Below are 22,023 nucleotides of genomic sequence, written 5' to 3' on the forward strand. Positions count from 1 at the left end.
AGTATAATAAATAGTTATTAGAAAGTTGTGCTAAGTATTAATGTAGGGGAAGAAAAAAGTGCTGCAGAAGACAAAGAATTGGAGATTTAACTGATTTATATCTGACATGGGACAAGATCAGGAAAGCGGGCTGAGGGTGGGAAAGAAAGTTGGAAAGGGTATTCCAGGATCAAGCGCTGGCTGGTCTTGAAAGAGACTAAGTGTGAGATGACAGGAAAGAGTGCTGTCGTGGGCAGGCCTTACATCTGTGCATGCTGCCTCACAGTATGTACCATGCATCTGTCAGCTGTCCCTGATTTGTTCCTGCCCCCACTGAACTGAGAAATGAGTTTTGGGGTCAAATTCCCCAGTCAAAAATTCATTAATCTCATCCAGTGGCTGCTTATGTTTTTTCAGTTCTCATCCCCCTGAGCAACAATTCTTACAGTTTGTTCAGCTGTCAGACTCTGTAGCCTTCCATCTAATATACTCCCAGGTGGGGTTTTTCCTTTATCTTGGGGCCTCATCTGAAGTTGCTTTAACTCTATGGGCATTTTGCAAAGCTTGGAGCCATGGGCATATAACTAAGGGAAGATTTTGTATTAGAGACATCAAGACAAGGGCTTGTTGCACTAATGACCACTGGACTTTGCCTTTCCCCTTGTCTCAGGAGGACAAAGCACTGAGAGAAAGATGGGGAGGACAGTGATAAACCAGTTAGTAGAAGAAATCAATTCTGGAGACATGAAGTGTTTTGAACTAAGAAATATGTACAGTGTGCATTAATTTGCATTCTACTGTCATCGAATGCTTTTCATATTTGCATTCTCTGTGTACATTTCAAGAAAATGATAAAAATAGCTTAACGTTGACCCCCTTTTCAAAAATACCTTCCCGAACAGTGAAAGGAATATAAATCCCACATTCATAAGTATTGTCAACAGAGAATTGTATTGATCTGTTCAAATGATCTGAGGACATAGATTTTCCATTAGCTTTCTGTAAGAATGTTACATTAACCAGGATCCTCAGAGAGGAGGGAGTAACAGAATATTTCTATTTGGGTGTCTGAATTAATAAGGGAAACAGCACTACCATCAAAATGCAAAATGCTTAGAATCTTAAAAGACTTAAAAATAAAGCGAGGACATATGGAAGCAGCAGCGGGGACTTGTGTTCAGACTTCGAATCAGGCAGACGTAGGGTGTCTGGAGTCAGGCCCCCGCTTGGAGCACTGCCAGTCCTCCCTCTGTTCCCAATTGGGGTGTTCCCACTGAAGGCAAGTGGGGGGTGGTGGTAGTACTATATCTTTGTAGTGTCATTGAATGCAGACAGCAAAGATAGTTTCTTTGATCATTTAAATTTTAATTAGACAATAAAATATTTGTTGAATCCCACTACTAGTCTAACCCAGTAATTTCTTTTGTTTCTCCAGGTTTTATGCAAAGATTTATTCCCATGTGCACATTTTTTAATGCTGTTGCCATAATGAATCTATAATTTTATGACTTGCTTTTTTTCTCCTCAGTAACTTTATTTCACAGACATTTTCTATGTTGCTACAAAGGCTTCATGTTTATCATGTTTAATGATTGAATAATACTCCATTGACTGGATGCTTCATAATTTATATCCCAATTCCCTTGTTGGTGGACATTTAGAAAAGCTATTGTTTTTGGCAGACTTCTGTTTCTGCAAAACTCCCAGCTGTGTGGGCCAAGATTGGAAGGAAAAGACAAATCTAGGCAAGCCAAGACTGGATGCTGAGGAGCCTGTGGATAGAATGCCAAAAATCAGTCTGTGAAGGAGGAGAATTGGTTTTGGATCAGGGTTAGAGTCTAGGCTAGTGCAGAAGGAGTTACTTCTCTTTCTTTCTTTCATTTATTTCCTTCTTTCTTCCTTTTCATCTTTACTTCCCAATCCTATTCCTCTCCCCCTTTCACAAAAACCATTCCAAAGTGTTTTCCAGAAGTAACTATCCAGAAAGTCATTTGTCATTCCCGTGAGGGACCTTGAGCGGGCTTTCTGCTAGGCTTCATCCATTATGGGGAGTGAGAAGCAGGAAGAGGATGGGAAACCCTGATCAGAGGGACTGAGGGATAACTCTGCCTTGTGTTGGAATTTACCTACACACAGATGTGAGAGAAACTGTCTCTAAAGTTAGCTGTATCATGAGTTAAGGTAGGTTAAGCAATGGCAATAAAATCTCATTCATCTCTGTCTCCTAAGAGCCCAAGGCTCTCAGGTAGGTGGCATGGAACTGCTTCATGTAATCATTCTTCTCTGCTCTCCTCAACATGTGGCTTCAAAATTCCCCTGGAGATCTTCATTCCTGGATCTTCATTCCTGGCCATAAGAAGAGCAAATCAGCATGAGGTATCCTGAATGGAAGGTTTTCTAACCTGCTCTGCAAGTGGAGACAGTAATAGCCACTTGCATTCCATTGTGGAAAACAAAGCCACATAAAGTCACCTGACTTCAAGGGAGCCTGTGACAAATGACCCGAGAGGGAGGGAGGGGATATTTTGGGGCGCAGTTAGTGGTATCTGTACATCAGTAGTTCTCATGATATTTTGGCTCCCCATCTGCCTTTTACCTCTGTCTCATTTTTTTTAATTATTCAGAAAGTGTTGGAAGAAGGATCCCCTGTAAAAACCCATGAAATGATTCCAACAAAAACTTTTATACATGCACCAGGATTACTGGTAAAAGTATATTTTTTTCAATGATATTTATTAAAATGAAGGTTTGAGAGAAGGATGAGAAAAAGGATGTTAGAAAGTATTCTGTGAAATGGGGTCTATTTATAAGTCACGCCTACTTCAGGACCACATTCAATGTCTTTGAAGCACCACTTCCTAACATTATTGACAACTCAGAGAGGGACATATCAATTCATGGTCCAACTTATATTTCTTAGCTAGTAATTTTCAATCCCAACTTTTCTACACTTTTCTTTTGCTTGCCTCACATTCATTCCCTGGGAACCTGGTATTCCAGAAGCAGCCTCTATTCTAGTACAGTTTATAGACGTGAAACAGCCAATAAATATTGAAGTTTCAAGAGAAGAGGAATTTGAGGCTATTAAAATGAAAGATAAGCTATGGGCTTTAGGGAAATAAACTTTTTTTTTTTCTGTATATTTCTCCACTCTATTTTAACCTGTTTCCTTATGGTTCTGTTCTGAATTCTAAATCCCTTATGCCCAAACTTGGCAGCTCCACATGGACTGAATGGCCCTTCACCCCACAGACTCTCTCCCCTTCAGGAGCTCTGGGAGTTATGAAGTAGGCATTGGGACAATTGCCTCTCATCGGGCATATGCTATGTGCTGGGCACTGGGTGACCCACCTTCGTGCTGTAGTACATTCAGTTCTACCTCAAGAGAGAGATGCTATTATTTCCCTCACATTACATATTAGTAATACTGAGGCTGAAGTTATTTAGCTTTTCTGAAGCTACAGGGCAAATCAGGAGCAAATCTGGGTTAAGAAGCCAGGGCCATCTAAACCCTGAACTTGAACAAATACCATTACCCTATACTACCACCTTGCCTTAGTGCCACAAAGCATGTGTGGCTACCACATTCTTAAGTTACAATCTGCTACCCTATTCTTTTGATTTTTTTTCAATAAAAATGTTACCTTTATTTTAATTCCTCCTTTCTTGGTAACTAAAACTGAAACAAGGCCATTTACATGGGTGTCTCCTGAAGTATATGCTGCTCAAAGTGTTTAAAAAACGAGGGCTGTCATTTGAATAAAGCAGTTTAACCTTTCACATGTAGAAAATGGGGTCACCTACCTCACAAAGATATTTTCCATTTTAAATGAGATGCTATACCAGAAAGTCACTCTGTTAATTAAACACTTAAATGTCATTGATTATTTTTATTGCTCTATGGAAAATCCTGGAAAATAGGAATATGTTATAAAATATTTTATAATGATAAATGAGCACTTTGTTGTGGAAATGCTTTCCAAAATCTTAAGGGTTCTCCCCAGATTTTGCCCGATGGTTTTATCTATTTATTTATCATTGCTGACTTTTTCCTGAATTTTTATTGTGAGCCCTCTCATCTGACCCTCTGGGATTGTGCCTAGACCAGATTTCAGTAGACAACCAGTAAAATGATTTTGTGGGTTTTTTTTGTTCAAAGTCTCTTCTGAATGGCTGGAATATTAATGCTCTGCAAATGCAAAGCTGCTGATTGGTTAGTGAGGAATTAGATTTGTCTTATTTTCTATCAAGACTCAACTCCTTTAGCTGCCCACCTTGCACCTTAGTCTGGAATAGATCACCATGTTAAAATAAACACACTCCTCTTATTATCTGAAAGGTTTTAGCCCAGTCATTAGAAGTGGAATGCTTGTCATTCTAAAAGTTCAAGAACTCATTAGTTCCTGGAAAGGATTTGGAATTGTTTTCTAAAAAAAGTGAAACAGAAGCCATTTATTAAATGTCATTATTAACAAAACAATTTTGATGAGTATTTAGATCTGCTTGAACAAAAAGTGTGCTGGTTTGCGTCAAAATTAAAATAACTGAACATTGTTAGAAATAACTGTGAGCTTGAGAAATCACAGCTCCCCACATCTCCAAACCCTTCCAGGTCCCTGTGCATAAACACAAATAAGAAGTGGCAGTTCTCTTTTAAACAGAACAAACCTGCATTCCTTAGTCTAGCCCCCAATTCATACTCACAGCAAGAGGAATAGCTGAATCAGTCCACAGGGATGCTGTTCTGAGGCTCTGTTTCCAGTCTTCCCATGGGAATAGATTCCTTTAGCTGGAAATATGTGTGTGAGATGTTTTGCATAGTATCAAACGTACCTCAGTCTCTGGCCCAATTCAGCAGAGTTCCCATACAGATTGTTGATGGAGAAGAGACTATGAGTTGAGTCATCTAGTCATCCCTAAATCTTTCTGTGCTCCTGTTGCTGTAGGCCTGGTGGCCTAAACCAAGTCTAATGACACCATCTGGGCCTCTGGCCAGCAGGGTATTGTTGATCACAATGCCCGTCATGACTGCTCTTAATATTCCAAGAGCCCCCTAATTATGTTTCCTGATTCCATTATTATCTCTAGGCAATCTGTTTTCCACCCATCAGCCAGTGTCCCTTTGACAATGTAAACCATAAGTCTTAAGAACAAAGGAAACTCTGACAAGTGCTACAACATGGACAAACTCAGAAGACATCAGGCTAAGTGAAAGAAACCAGTCACAAAAAATACTGATTCCAATTATATGAAGTACACAGAGTAGTCAAATTGATAAAGACAGAAAGTAGTATGGTGGTTGCCAGGAGATAAGGGTAGGAGGAAAATGGGAGTTATTATTTAATAGGTCCAGAGTTTCAGTTTTACAAGGTGAAAAGAGTTTGGTTGCGAGACCAAGGTGATGGGATGTTGGGGATAGATGTAATGCCACTGAAGCACACACTTAAGAATGGTTAAAATGGAAGTGTTTGTAAGTTATATATCTTTTACTGAAAACAAACAAATAAACAAACAAACTCAATAAAATCATTTCTCTGCTCTCAATCCTCCAAGGATTCCCACTACACTTTGAACAAAAGCCACAGTCTAGTAGACCTGGCTAAGATTGCTGTTGGTCAAAGTCCTGCTTTACATGTGACATAACTCCCTTTTTTGACTCTCAGCTCTCTGGAAGAGCCTATTCCAGTTCAGGCCTGTGCATTTGCTGTCTACTCTGCCTGAACTATTTTCCACAGATACTCACAGGCTCACTCACCTAAGTCCTTTAAGCCTCTTATACTTAAACATTATTCTCAAGAGGACTTCCTGGGCCACTTCATCTAAATCAGTATACTTTTCCCTTCTGTTGTCTTAGTCTGGTTTTTTTTTTTTTTTTTTTTTTTGTCTTCATAGCACTGAGCATGTTCAGACATTGTTTTTTGTATATTTTATCTATGTATTTCCTCTATCCCCAGTTAGGATGTTAGTTGAATGAGATCAAGGATGTTGTCTGTCTCTTTTGTCCTGTAACTTCAGTGCCTGGTCCTAGCGAATACTTGTTGAATGAATAATGAATGAACAAAACAGCACCCTATGGGGTATACAGCAACAGAATCAGAGGGTCTAAAGAAAGGGACCGATAACTGAGTGTCCAAGCAACTATGGATGGCTGTGGTCCCTTATGCAATGGTGCAGCCTCCCCCACTCAACCTAGCTTACGGCCACCCTGGGTGTTGGAGAGGCTGAGGAGCAGGGAGGGCTGTTATCACCTCCTCTTGTTGCCTGCACTGCCTGACATTCTTCATATTACACTTTTTCCTTTCTTTCCCCTTTCTGGATCTCTTCCTCTCAACTTGGGTTTCAAAGAATTAAAATTTGAGCTGACCATTTACACATTTTTGACAACAAAGGCAGGCCCAGCTGCTTACAGAGGATTAGATGCAATTATCACCAACTCTAGAAGAGGTCTGGGTCACTTTTTGATTTCTTTCGGAAAAAGTGGGTGGGGGGGAATGTATACTATTATTTTCACGTTAGCCTTCAGTGTACAGTAAAACATTTGTCTCTTCTCCTGTCTCTAATCCTTCAGGGCCAATCATGTTTTTAATTCAAGTCTTGACCTTGGCTTTGACCCTTCACCTCTTCCTTCTAGGCCCAAGTGACTCTTCTTTTGCACCTGGACTATTTTTAATGCATATTTAATACTCTGGAGCTATTCCTAGGGCGATAGTCACTATCACCTGGGGTGATCTGCCTGCTTCCACACCAGAACAGCTGTGAAGACCTGCCAACTTTCCCAGGGGTCATTTTAAGTTTGTTTAGGTTGTGACATGGAATCAGGGCCTGGGAGTCCTCAATGGGATCCAGGCTGATCTCCAGTCCAGATACATTTGTACTTGGAAAACCCATCACACACATATGACTGAATGATTTTTTTTTCTTGTTTTTCCTGAGATGATTTTGTTCTATCCATTAAAGCCAGAGTTTAGGCTCAAATGCTTTTCTCAGGCTTTTAATAAAATGCAATAAAGTGAGTTATTGGATACATGCATTGGAAATTCATAGGATTCAGTTTCTCCACTTGAAGATTGTCAGGGCTTACTTTTTGGCTACACTGGGGTGGCTTGTTAGAGAAAAAGATGTTTCAGGTGAGATCAGAAGAGGAATAAGTCTTATTTGAACAAGATAAAAAGAAGGAAATCAAGACAGGCTTGGGAACCTGCAAGTGGTTTAGCAGAAATGGCATGCAGGAGTGGGTAAGTTTTGTGGGGAGTTGAAAGTGTAAAGAGCAGATGTCCAGGGTCTGATGATTCAGGTGAAGGATTCAGAATCAGATTGTAAAGGCAGCAGGCAACAACAGAAGTATCAAAACCACAATTGTTTATATATTTATAAAATATCAGTCTTGATACAGCTTGTACTATGGATCAGAGAGAGAAATTTGAAGCTGGGCAGGAGTTAAATCAGGCAAAAAATCAAAGGTAGCTTGAAGATGGTTCTGAAAATTTCAGTGGAGAAAAGTGAATGAATTTTTAAATAGACTTTATTTTTTTAACCTTTTTATTTATTTATTCTTATTTTAAAAATATAGACTTTAGGTTTCACAGCTGCTTTAGGTTTGCAAAGAAATGGTGCTGAGTTCTAAATACCACTCCCCCTTCACCTTGTTCTGCCTTGTGTACATGAAGTTTCTCCTATTATTAACATTTGCATCAGTGAAGTACCTTTTTAATAACTGATGAGCTACTATTGAAAAATTAACTTTTCTCAAAGTCTGTAGTTTGCACTATGGTTTGCTTTTTGTATTCTATGATTCCTTGAGTTTTGACAAATGCATAATGTCGTGTATTTACCATTATAGCATCATACACAACAGTTTAACTACACTAAAAATCCTCTGTGCTCCATGTATTTCTCTTTTCCTTCTCTCTGTGAACCCCTGGAGTCAATGATCTTATTACTGTCTTATAATTTTGCCTTTCCAGAATGTAATATGGTTGGAATCATACAGTACACATAGCTATTTCAGCTGGCTTCTTTCACTGAGCAATATGCATTTAACATACCTCCAAGTAGTTTAGTGGCTTGATAGCTCATTTTTGAAAATAGATTTCATTTTGTAAAGTGGTTGCAAGTTCAGAGCAAAGATTTTCCTATCACCCCCACCTTTTTTCCTTCAGTGCTGGGGATCAAGCCCAGGACCCAGGACCTCACACATGCTAAGAAAATACACTACCACTGAGGGATATCTCCAGCTCCCTAGATGTTTTTCTTTCATTTAAAAAAAATACTTCAGTAATCTTCCATTGTGTGGGTGGAACAGTTTATTTACCCATTCACCTATTGAAGAACATCTTGCTTGCTTTCAATTTTAGAAACTTATGAATAATAATGCAATAAACACTCATGTACTAGCTTTTGTGTGGATATAAATCTTTAACTCATTTGGATAAATACCAGGGAGTATGCTTGCTATATCATATGGTAAGCCTATGTTTAGGCTTGTGAGAAATTAGCAAAACTGCCTTCCTTCCAAAGTGGCTATGTCATTTTGCATTGCCACCAGCAATGAATGAGAGTTCCTGTGGCTCCACATGCTTGTTAGCATTTGGTGCTGTCAGTGTCTGGGATTTTAGCCATTCTAGCAGGTGTATAGTGGCATTTCATTGTTTTAATTTGTAATTTTATAAGTATAATGTTGAGCATCTTTTCATATGCTTATTTGCTATCTGTGTATCTTCTTTGGTGAGGTCTACCTATCCAGATTTTATGCCCATTTTTTAAAAAAATTGTTGCTTTTTTTTCCCTTAAGTTTTAAGAATTGTTTTTATTTTGGATTCCAGTCCTTCATCAGATATGTGTTTTGCAAAGATTTTCTCCCAGTTTATGACTTTCATTTTCATTCTCTTAACAGTGCCTTTTGCAGAACTGAAGTTTCTAGTTTAACAAAATCCAACTTGTCACTGTTTTCTTTCATGGCTCATGTTTTTGGTGCTGTGTCTTAAAAAATCATCACCCAATCCAAGTCTCCTAGATTTTCTCCTATGTTACCTTCTAGGAATTTTATAGTTTTGTTTTGTATTTAGATCTATGATCCATTTTGAAATTTTTTGAGGGGTGTAAAGCTTAGATACGTGTTTTTGCAAGCAGTTGTTTCAGCACTATTTGTTAAAAGGACTATCATTTTTCCATTAAATCTATTTGTTCCTTTGTCAAAGATCAGTTGATTATATTTGCATGGGCTTCTGGGCTCTCTATTATGTTCCATCGATCTGTCCATTTTGCCAATATGCACTGTCTTGTCTTGATTACTGAAACTTTATAACACATCTTAAAGTCAAATAATAATAGTCCCCTGACTGTTCTCATTTAATATTGTGTTGGCTATTCTGTGTCTTTTACTTTTACTTTTTGTTTTAAAAAGTTATTAATTATGGATTCCATTTCTTTGGGGAATAGGCCTATTACATTTACCTATTGCTCTTTGTTAGTTTGGTAGACTGTCTTTTAAGGAATTAAGACATTTCACATTTTATCTAAGGTATTGACTTTTTGAGCATAAGGCTTTACATAATATTACCTTGTTATCCTTTTAATGCCTAAGGGATCAGAAGAGTTCCCATCTTTTATATATGATAATAGTAATTATTGTCTTCAATACTCTTTTTTTTTTAAAATTTAGCCGCTGTATTAGTTATGTTCTTTAGAGGAACAGAATCCACAGGAAATATAATTATAAGAAGGGGAATTATTAGATTGACTTACCCTACCAGAAATTGGATAGTCTATAATGGCCATCTGCAGGAAGAACTGGAAGAACCAATAGCTGCACAGTCCAAGAGGCTGAAGCTCCAGAACAAGAGGGATCAATGGTGCTACCCTATCCTGTGACCAAAGGCTTCTGGAGAATTACTGGCAGAGTCCGCTTTGGAAAAGTGAAGAAGCAAGGATCAATATCCTCAGAGGATCGCAGCAGCAATCAAGAACCAGTTCAAGAATTGAGCTTGCATCTATTGCTGCTTTCTTGTTCTTCCAACTTTTATCCTATCCAAGCCATCATCCTATTGGACCATGCTGCACACCCTTATGAAGGGTCTCCATTTCAGTTGGCTGTCCCACATTCCAATCATTCCTAGACACACCCTCACTAACACACCCATAAGCCTCAACCCTTGGTATCTCTTAATCTAATCAAGTTGACAATTCAAATTAACCATTACAGTCTGGTTAGAAGCCTATCAATGTAACTGATATTTTCAAAGAAATAGTTTAAAAAAGTTTTTTTAAAAATTTTCTCTATTAATATTCTGCTTTCAATTTTATTGATTTACGCTCTATTTTTAAAACTTCATTTATTCTGTTTATTTTGAGCTTAATTTGCTCTTTTTATCTGGCTTCCCAAGGTAGAAATTTAGGTTATTGACCATATATTTGTCTTTTTTTTAAAATAAATGCATTCAATACTATGAATTTTCCTCTAAGCCCTGATTTGCTTCATTCCTTAAATGTTGATTTTGTATTTTCAGTTTTACATATTTCTCTTGAGATATTTTTTCCTTTGGTTTATATATTGTTTTTTTAAATTATATTGTTTAATTTTGGAATTTTCCAACCATCATTTTGTTACTGACTTCTAGTTTAATTCCATTGTTGTCTGAAACCATAATTCAAATAATTCTTATTTTGAAAATTTTGTTAAAGTGTGTTTTCTGGCACAGAACATGTCTATGTTGGTGAATGGTTCATGTGAGCTTGAGAAAAATGTATATTCTTTGTCACTGAATGAAATAGTCTATAGATGTCAACTAGATAGAGTTGATTGATGATGCTCAGTGCAACTTTATCTTACTGCATGTGTGTGTGTTTCACCTAGATTTTAAAATATATACTAAAACAATATCAAATCTATAGAAAAGTTTCAAAAACCACGTAAGAGAACTTTTTCTTCTAACTGTTTGAGAAAATGTTGCTTATCTAATGTCCCACACTTCAAGGTGTATTTCCAGCAAGCAAGGACATTTCTAGTAATATGACAACATTACCACAGTGCAGCCACCTCGTCATGCTCCCAGACCCTCTCAGTCAGTAGTGCTAGGCCATATGCATATACATGCCTATATGTATAAATGTCACATCTGTATTCATTTCTGCATATATCTACATATATTAAAAATTCAGGTGAGTTCACGGGGTACATTCAGTTACTCAACTAATATCTCAGAGTTCAATCTAATTTCTCCCTTTCTGTGCCAGTAACACTCTGTTCTTTCCACGCCACTCATTTCTGATACCCTGAGTCACTGTAGCTCCTTACTGCCTTCACCCATTGACGTTGGTGCCTACCAACCTCAGCTCCACCTATTGGCTTTGGTACTAGATTATTTAGGAAGTGAAAGTAAGAAAAGGGGATGAGGGAGATGTAGAGAAACTAAAGAGTAGATTTTGAGAGAGATTTAGGAAATAGAAGAAAGAGGACTTGATGTTTGATTGGATGCGGGGGGGGCAGGGGAGCAAGAGTCAAAATGATTCGGGTAGAGAACACAACACAGAAACAGATGTGGGGAACATGGAGCAAGGTAGAAGTGATGAAAATAAGAGTTCAAGATAGAAATAAGTACAGCAGAGGTTTGATTTTAATCAGATTATGTACAATATTTAAAGAAACATTGCTGGGTGTAGTGGGCCACACCTGTGATCCCAGTGACTCAGGAGGCTGAGGTAGGAGGATTACAAGTTCAAAGCCAGCCTCAGCAACTTAGTGAAGCCCTAAGCAATTTAGTGAGACCCTGTCTCAAAATAAAAAATAAAAAAGGCTGGGGATGTGGCTCAGTGGTTAAGTGCTCCTGGGTTTAATCCTAGGTACAAAAAAATTAAAATAAAATGAAGACAAAGAAGTTCATGGGATTTTCCCCAGGAATATGGTTATAAATTAAAAGAAAAGAAATTCTAGAAAATAAATCTGTAGATTGATTTAAGATATGGACAGAAAATAGGAAATGACTGACAGAAAAGGAGAAGCTTTTACAATGTCACGGAGGTCTAGGGAAGAGGGTTTTGAGGAAGGAGGCTGACAGGTCAGGTAGGAAAAACATAGAAACTTGCCTCCTGGATTCAGTCATCAATGATCTGTGGCTTCCAGAGTAGTCTCAGTAGAGGGCATTGGTGGTGGCAGGGTGGTAGAGTGAAAGGGGAATATCAGTTTAGATAGTAACTGAATCAACTGTCTCAAGAAATTTGCGAAACAGTAGAGAAAAACAGGAGTCTCAGTTTCACGGGAGGCAGAGAGTCAAGGCTGATAAGAGAACCATACAAGTTTAAATATCAATGAGGGATACTGAAGATCCAGAGCTAAGGGGAAGGTCTCTGATGTGGCAAGCTGGAGGACAGTCATTGCATACTAGAGGAAGGAAAAACGTCCCCTGGATTTTTTTTTTTTTTTTTTTTGCAATGTACAATTCTTTGATGCTAAATCTAGAATTCTGATTCAAAAGGTCTGAACTAAGCCTTTTTTAAAAATCATTCTTTAATTTTTATATGACAACAGAATGCATTACAATTCATACTACACACATAGATCACAATTTTTCATATCTCTGGTTGTACATAAAGCAGAGTCACATCCTTCGTGTTTTCATACATGTACTTAGGGTAATGATGCCGATGGCATTCCACCATCTTGCCTACTCCTTCCCCTCCCTCCCCTTTTCCCCTTTGCCCTATCTAGAGTTCATTTAATCTCCTCCCTCTCCCCTTTCCCCCCTCCCCCTGCAGTATATTATGGATCAGCATCCTAAAATCAGAGAAATAATTTGGCATTTGGTTTTTTGGGATTGGCTAATTTCACTTAGCATTATATTCTCCAGCTCCATCCATTTACCTGAGATGCCATGATATTCACAATAGCTAAACTGTGGAACCAACCTAGATGCCCTTCAGTAGATGAATGGATAAAGGTAATATGGTGCTGGTATTTCACAGCTGATGCTTCAAGAAACAAAAAGAGGGAAAGGGATCTAAAGCACAATGGTAGGTTCTTTAGAAAAAGAAAAAGGAATTTTATCTATTATAACAGGAGCAGAGGCCCATGTGTGGTTTGAAAATAGAAAGTTCAGTGGTCTTTTTTAATGTGTCTTCCTTTCTCTACCTAATAGGAAATGAATGTTCCCCTGAGTGAGCCATCAAGTTTGAAGAGAGTGGCAAAGATTGGAAATCACTATAATGAAGAGTGGGAGATAAAGCACAGTAATAAAGTGAAGGATTTCTGAGAAATTTTAAGAACCTAGATTAGACTTGTAGATCATGAATTTATAGAAGCAATAGTCTGCATTGTTTTGTGAGTTTCTGTAACCAAACCCAACATCCCAGTGTGAGTATCAAGCAAATGTGTGTTGTGAGGTACGAAATAAAAAGACAAAGAAGGAAAGAGTTGCATTTAGTGACAAGAAAAATGTGAAGATCATTAAATCCAAATGAACAAGAAAATAAGTAAAGGCAGGAGGATGATAATGAGGTGAAGGGAAATGAACCAAAGAGCAGAGGTCTCAGTGAAGCCCTGCATGGAAGGATAAATCTTTGTAGCCATTGAGGGGAATATTTGATTGGAAGACTTCAGAGTTTCAGCACTCCAGGGTGAAGTTGATTTGTGTAGGATGTGGTCGTGGGAAAGGAATAATTAGATGAGGTAAAGGCGACTAGAGATGAAATAGGTTAAGAGATGTAGAAATCAAGTCCTTTGATGGGCTGTTTCCAATAGCTTTCCATTTCTAGCACAGAACTGAAATGTGCCCAATTATGCATGTATGGGTATTTTTACTTTGAATATGCATGTAAATTAACACATTACTTTTGTAGAGGGTGAGCTTGCATATCCAATGTGACCTCTAATTATAGAAGGACTTTGTCACCTCAGGGAACCCAGAGCCTCCAGAAATCAAATCATTTACGTTTCTTTACTCTGCTTAAGGTAAGGTCAGCTTAGTTAGTTACTTATTATAGTGGAAGTCTTTTCTTCATTGTGATTAACTTAAACATTGTAATATAACAGTGCTTTTGTGAGTATGGTCTGCAGACCTCCCACATAAAAATCACTTGGGGGTGATTGTTAAAAATGTATTCTTCTGAGGACTACCCCAGATCTATCAATAAAATTGGAGAGTAGGGGTGGTTTGGGAGGGCCGGAGTCTGTATTTTTAACCAGCTTTTCAAAAGACTCTCATGCACAAACTAGACACAGACATGTATATGTGTTTAATGTATATATGCTTTCTATGTGTGAGGGGCATGTAAGTCTATGTTGCTTATGGATGGGACTCATGTACAGTCCTGTATCCTATGAATATATGCTCTTTTGAAGCACGTGTTTATTCTAGTACTCTAACTTCATTTCTTACACACATGCTAATTTAGACAGCAATGAGAACAATAGAGTGACTTCCTGCTTATTACTCTAAGGTCTACACAATATTCTCCAGGGGATTTTAATTATCTGTCTATCTATCATTTACATATTTTACCTTTGGTGGAATTACAGAGCTTGCATGACACCTACCTCCCAGTGAGGTCATAATCTATGGACTATGAAAAAAATATATATTTTAAAGGAAGGGTACATAGTCAAGGGTGAGTTGGCAGAGAATTTAGTTTTCAAGAAGAAACCAAATTTTCTAATTAACATTTTTATCATTGGTATTTTTGTGTAGTCTTTATATACTCCTATTGACAGTTATTGTAGTTTAATTTAAAAAAAAATAAAAAATCCTGTCCGGTGGTGGCACATGACTGTAATCCCAGTGACTCAGGAGGATGAAGCAGGAGGATTTCAAGTTCAATTTATGATGATCTCAGCAAATTACTGAGGCCCTAAGCAAATTAATGAAACCCTGTTTCAAAAATAAATAAATAAATGTAAGGACTGGAGATGTGGCTCAGTGGATAAATACCCCTGAGTTCAATCCCCAAAACAAAACAAAACAAACAAACAAACAAAAACAAACAAAACCATTCACTCTTACCCCTATTTTAATAGCCCAGTTAGTCCCACACAGTTCATCTGTTTTGTTGATCTGCATTGCTAATGCCACATATGGAAGGCAATTGAGGATGCTTACAACATTTTTATGTGTTTAAAGCTATAATCATCTTACATAAAAGTATTGGTTATTCTGGTTATTTTACTTGGACAGTGAACTCAAATTTTCTCTTATGTCAGTCTTTTTCATCTTATTACTTTTATTTCCAAAAGCATTAGATTTATTCTTATGCTTCATTTCCTGTTTGGCATTTGTATATTGCTTTTGATATCTTCTCACCAACTCATTTGAATATTCTCCAGCTTCCCCCTTTCCCTGCCCATTTAAATAGGATTCATAGAAAAACCTGAAAATATAATGTTATAGCAAGTTTTAATTTTGCATCTGGTTTGGATTTTATAGAGCAAAATAAGATGGAATAAACATAGTAGTCATTTATTAAGCAATGCTTTGTGATAGAATATATGCTATATTTTATTTCATTTAATTTTCACCAAAATTTGTGTATTTGAGATTATGATTTCTATTTTTGCAGATAAGAAATATGTGAGGCTCCTAAAGGCAAAGAACTCAAATTCTTCTTTTTTAAAATCATTTCTTCCCCTAATCACTTATATGATCAATATCTGTCTTTCCTATTTTGTTATTATAAAAACATGTTAAAAATATCAGAATCTGAAAAAAAAAAAAAACCTGAATCTTCCTTCGGCTATAATTCTGCATCACTTCTTTCTTCACAGCCTACATTCTTTGTCACTGCTTCTTCCTAATTCATTCTCACCCTATATCAATACAGTTTTAACTTATCCTTTTAATAGTTAAACACCTACTTTAGCATAAAACCATACACCCCTCTCATCCTCACCTTGCAGGCAGCATTCAGTGCCAACCATGCCCTCAGCAGAAGACTTGACTAACACCAGGGATGTCACCCAGATTAAAAGAGTTAATTCAAGAAGCTTAGAGAAGTGTATAGCACAGAACTCCCATTAAATAGTACATGTTGATGTATGTTGGTGATTGTTGGCTTCAACTGACACCATGATCAGGGTCTCTAGTCACCATATAAATTAAACATTTTCAATTTATTTTAGTTTATTTTTTTCATTACTGCCTTTCCACTCAACAAAAGAGATCCCTGTTTTGGGCTTTGCATTATTTAAAAGCAGTTATATTGAGGTTTAATATGTGAACAATAACATTTATTAATATTGGAGTACAATTTGATAAGTTTCTACAAATATCTCTAGTCAAGAAACCAACTCCATAAACATGATATAGAACATTTCCATCATCTTCAGGATTGTCCTCTTCCCTCTTTGGAGTCAATCTTATCCCTCATTCTTGGTTGTTAGCAAACATTAGTTTTCTTTCTGTCCTTATAGTTTTGTCTTCTCTAAAACTGTGTATATATGGTAACTGTTTGGTACTTACTCTTTTTTTTTGCCCCTAGATTATTTCATTTAGTGCTATAGTTTGAATGTTGAATGTCCTCCAAAGACCCACACATTCAAAGCACAGTCCCCAGAGTAGTACTATGGGGAGGTGGTGGAACCTTTAAGAACCTTTAAGAGGTAGGACTTAGAGGAACCCCTTAGTCATCTAAGGTGAGAATGTCCTTGAAGGGGATTGTGGGATCCTGACCTCTCCTCATCTCATTTGCTTCCTAGCTGACGAGGTGAGTGTTTTTGCTATATTACTGGCTCTTACCATAATGTGCCACCTTGCCACAGCCTAAAGCAACAGAGCTAATCATGGACTGGGAACTCCAAAATTATGAGCTAAAATAACCTTTTTTTCTCTTTATAAGTTGATTAGCTTATATATATTTGTTATAGTGATGAAAAGTTAACTAAAATGCTTATCATAGTGCTTTTAGGATTCATCTATGTTATTCCACATCATTTTTTCTTTTGTAAAGCTGAATAGTGTTCTCTTATTATTCACAGATCAGGTAGTAGACATTTTTATTATTTCCAGTTTTGAGCTATTATGAATAAAACTGCTATAACTATATAAATACAAATTATTATGTGGACATATGTTTTTATTTCTGGATTTTGAGTATCATGATAAGCAGATGTTTAATCCCTATAAGAATCTGCCAAACTGTTTTTCAATGTGGTAATTCCATCTCAGACTCCCAGCAGCAATTTATGAACATTCCCATAGCTCCATGCTTGTGGAGTATTTGCCAGCACTCAGTACTCAATCTTCTTAATTTTAGTCATTCCAGTGAATGTGTAGTGGTAACTCTTTGTGGTTTTTATGGTCACTTTCCTGATGACTAATGAAGTTGAGCACACTTTCATGTACATGCTTGTCATTCTTCTTTGGCGACATGTCTTAAAATGGTTTATCATTGGGTTTTAAAAATTGGGTTTTGTTTGTTTTGTTGATTTGAAAGTGTCCTTAAATTAAGTGTGGATAAGAGATTTTCATTTACACTCTCTTCTAATAGTTTTATATTTTAACTTTTAATATTTATACCTAGACTCATTTCAGGTTAAGTGTTTATACATGATGGGAGGTAAGGATCAAAGTTATTCTTTTTATAGAGATATCTAATTGTTCAAACTTCATCTGGTAAAAAAGACTATCCTTTCCAGATTGAATTATTTTGGCACCTTTGTCAAAAATCAATTAGTCAAAAATGTGTAGGCCTATTTGTGGACTCTGTTTGGTCCATTTATCTATTTTGGTTTATTTTGCTCTCTTTTTCCTAGTTTTTAAAAGTGAAATGTTGTCTCAGGGTTCTCATTTACCTTTAAGTATTTTTAAAATTTCATCTCTGATTTCTTCTGCTATCTATTTGTCATTCAGTAATATATATTTAGTCTCCATGTGTTAGAGTAGTTTCTATTATTTTATCACTGGGTTCTAATCTCATTCCATTATGATCTCACAGAATACAGGCCATTATCTATGTCTTTTTTGTATTTGCTAAGAGTTGCTTTGTGGCATAAGACATGGTCTATTTTAGAGAAGGACCTGTGAGATGCTATATATGTCTGTTAAGTCTAAATTATTGATTGCATTATTTAGTTCTACAGTTTCTTTGTTTAGTTTTTGTTTGGAACATCTGTCCCGTAGTGAGAGAGGTATGTTAAAGCCTTCCAGTATTATTGTGCTATGGTCCATTTGATCCCTGAAATCGAGAAGGGTTTGTTTGATGTACATAGTTGCTCCATTGTTTGGGGCATAAATATTTATGATTGTTATGTCTTGCTGATATATAAACCCTTAAGCAGTATGAAATGTCCTTCTTTGTCCCTTTTGATTAACTTTGGAAAAATGTTCAACATTTCTAGCAATTAGAGAAATGCAAATAAAAACTTAAGATTCCATCTCATTCCAGTCAGAATGGCTATTATCAAGAATACTAGCAACAATAAGTGTTGGTGAGGATGCAGGGAAAAAGGTACACTCATACATTGCTGGTGGGACTGCAAATTGGTGCAACCAATCTGGAAAACAGTACGGAGATTCCTCAGAAAACTTGGAATGGAACCACCATTCAACCCCCAGCTATCCCACTCCTCAGTTTATACCCTAAAGACTTAAAATCACCATAAACAGTGATGTAGCCACATCAATGTTTATAGTAGCTCAATTCACGATAGCTAAGCTATGGAACCAACCTAGGTCCCCTCAACAGAGGAATGGATAAAGAAAATGTGGTATGTATACACAATGGAATATTGCTCAGCCTTAAAGAAGAATAAAATTATGGCATTTGCAGGTAAATTGATGGAGCTGGAGGATATCATGCTAAGGTGAAATAAACCAATTCCAAAAAACCAAAGGCCAAATGTTTTCTCTGATATGTGGATGCTTATCCATAATGGGGGTAGGGCTAGGGAAGAATGGAGGAACTTTGGATAGGCCAGAGGTGAATGAGGGTAGGGGAAGAGGTTTGGGGATGGGAAGGATGGTGCAATGAGTTAGAGGTTATTACCCTATGTATATATATGATTGCAAAGCTGCTGTGATTCTGCATCATGTACAGCCAGAGGAATGAGAAGTTGTACTCCATTTGTGTACAATATGTCAAAATGCATTCTGCCAGCATGTATAACTAATTAGAACAAATTTTTTTTTAAAAAAAGAAAAATAAATAAATTTTAATCTCACCATTAAAAAAGTGAAATCTTAGATCATTGGCTTGAAACCTATATTCTTTTCTTATATAAATATTTAATTTCAAAAGTTCTTTCTAAATGTCACCTTAGCTGCATCCCATGATTTTGATATGACATATTTACATTTTGAAAGTATTTTCTAATTTCCCTTGTAAAGTTTTGCCTGATATCTCTTTTAGAGACGTATTCTTTAATTTCCATGTACTTGGGGGGATTTTTCAGATATCTTCCTGTTAGTACATTTGTTTTAGTCAGAATATTCTTTGTATGATTTCAATTGTTCAGAATTTTTTGAGACTTGTTTTATGACCTAATATATAATCCATTTTGGTAAAAGTTCCAGGTTCATGAAAAAAATATGTATTCTCCTGCTATTATATGGAGTGTTTCATAAATGTCAATTAGGACACATAGGTTGTGTGTCATCGAGTGCTTTATATCCTTGCTGACTTTCCATGTGATTGTCTCTCAGTTGCTGATAGAGGAGTGTAGCAATATCCTGCTGTAATGCGTTTATTTCCCATTTCAGTTCTATTGTAGATTTGTTTGTTTCCTCTTTTAGTCCCGTCGATTTTGTTTCAGGTATTTTGAAGCTCTGTTAATAGGTGTGTAAAAGTTTAGAATTCTTATGTTCTGTGGGTGAAGTAGTGCCTTCATTATTATGAATGTTTTTCTTTGTGTTGGATAGCTTTTGTTTTACAATTACTTTGTCTTATAGTAACATAAACTAAACATAATTTTTTTAAGTTTGTGTTTTCGGGGTATATCTCTAAATAGTCAGTTATATTTTCAAAGATATTAAAAATGAGAAGAATATATTCTATATTTGACACATGCATGTCTTTTCTGACATTCTTCATTCTTTGTGGTATCCTAAGTTATCATTTTCTTTATGCCTGAAGAATTCATTCAACATTATTAGTAATTCCAGTCTGCTGTAGGAGGCTGGTGGGTAAATCTTATCTGTTACCATCTTATGGCCAAAAGAGGAAATCAGAGATTTTAGTGCTGCTTTCTGGAGAGCCATTCTCTGGGCCTCATAGGGCTATGCCATCCACTATTGTGTGAGGATTCTGTTGGAATGTGCCTGCAAAGAACCTCTTTACCTTCCACTTAGACTTATTCTGGATGCTCAGGACCTAGGAATTCTCTATAGCTGAAGGTGGTTTCCAGCTCATCTCTTTTCTCAGATGATGATTATCTTCTTAAGGGCAGACATAGGCATAGCTATTTGTCCACAATGTGGACAAATGCACAATTGTGTGGACACTGTACAATTGTGTACACTGGGTGTCAACAGTATGCTAGAGAGTACTTTGTCATAAAGGATGGATCCACATGGAGGAAAGGAAAGAAAGTAGAGAATAATCCCTCACCCAAACTATATATTGCAACATGGAATTTTGAGTCTTAGAAATTTAAATTCAAATTGGTATTCTAGGATATTGAAATAGATTTTATTTAAAATTTTTATTAATTTGAAACTTCTAAATAGTAGACCTATGGAAAAATGGGCCTTTGTTTGTACTCTTGCCTTAGTCTCTGTGAATATGAGGTACGAACTGGCTTATTTTCCTTATTAGCCCTTAAATGTGCTTCTTATGTTTGTCCTTTATCCTCTTTCCTTGTCATTTGATAATCCTGGTGATTTTCCCCAAAAGTTCCATTAACACCATTATAGACAGTACAGATATGCATTAAGGGAGGTCCACTAATGAGTTGGGGGCAATGGAGAGACAAGCCTCAGAAAGGCTCTCTGTGAAGGGGAGGAAAGAGGAAATCATGCTGCCATTAGACAATAGAATGTTTAACTGCTCACTGAAAAAACTCATGAAGAAATTGGAAGGGGATGATTAGTGTAATGTGTAAATTCCTACTCCAGAACCAAACTTCTTGGGGTCAAATTCTCTTTCTGCCTTCTGTGACTATGGGCGAGTTTCTCAATCCATTTATGCAATAATTTCCTTGTCTATACAATCAATATAATAGTAGTAACCACCTCATGGAGTTACTTTGAGGACCAATGACTTCATAATTATGAAGCAATTGGAAGACTGCCTGGCAAAAAGTAGATTCTCAATGAACTTCAGCTGATAGAATATCAAGGCTCCAGCTGTGCTTTTCATCTGTCTTTCTTGCACATTTCAGAACTGGACCATCTTTACTTGCCAACATTGAATTATCTGTGGTTCTAGCTACAGTTTACTCTAAAGCTTGTTCAATGCTCAGAAATTCTGTTTTCTCTTCCCGATCACAAGGGAAGATATTATTTCCCAGTTTTTTTTTTTTTGAGTGTGTGTGTGTGTGTGTGTGTGTGTGTGTGTGTGTGTTAAATTGGGACGTGATTGGATTCTGGAAATGTGTACAGAATTTATGTATATCTGTTTGGCACAGTCATAAAATCCTCTACTCTTTACTTCCTTCATCTGCTGACTAGATTATCCTGGGATTACCTTGAATTTGTGAAATGGCCCAGCCAGAACAGAAGTCCATGAGTCACTAAGTCAGAATTTGCAAAGGAACTACTTCAGAGAATCACAAAACCAGGTATTTGCATTGGAATTGAATTAAAAGCATTTTTGAGCCCATAAGATTTTGAGTCATTGTGATAGAAGGTAGCCTATTCATATGTAGACATTTGTATGCTGAGGTATGTCACTTTCATAACAACAAATGTATGACATGTGGAACTCACTTAGTAACTGTTCAATTGTCAGTAAGGAAACAAACTAACCACTAGAAAAATGGTAATCTTTTTTGCAGTGGTAAAACATTTAGTAGAGCTTTTTCATGTAAATAGCTGGAAAGTAGAACATGTACCAACTGAAGTTGAACTCTAGGAGAAGACATGGCAAACAGAACTTTAGTGGTATGGGGTTTTCACTGGCTCTTTG

This window comes from Callospermophilus lateralis, chromosome 4 (genome assembly GCF_048772815.1).
Source record: "Callospermophilus lateralis isolate mCalLat2 chromosome 4, mCalLat2.hap1, whole genome shotgun sequence".
NCBI classification, from domain to species: domain Eukaryota; kingdom Metazoa; phylum Chordata; class Mammalia; order Rodentia; family Sciuridae; genus Callospermophilus; species Callospermophilus lateralis.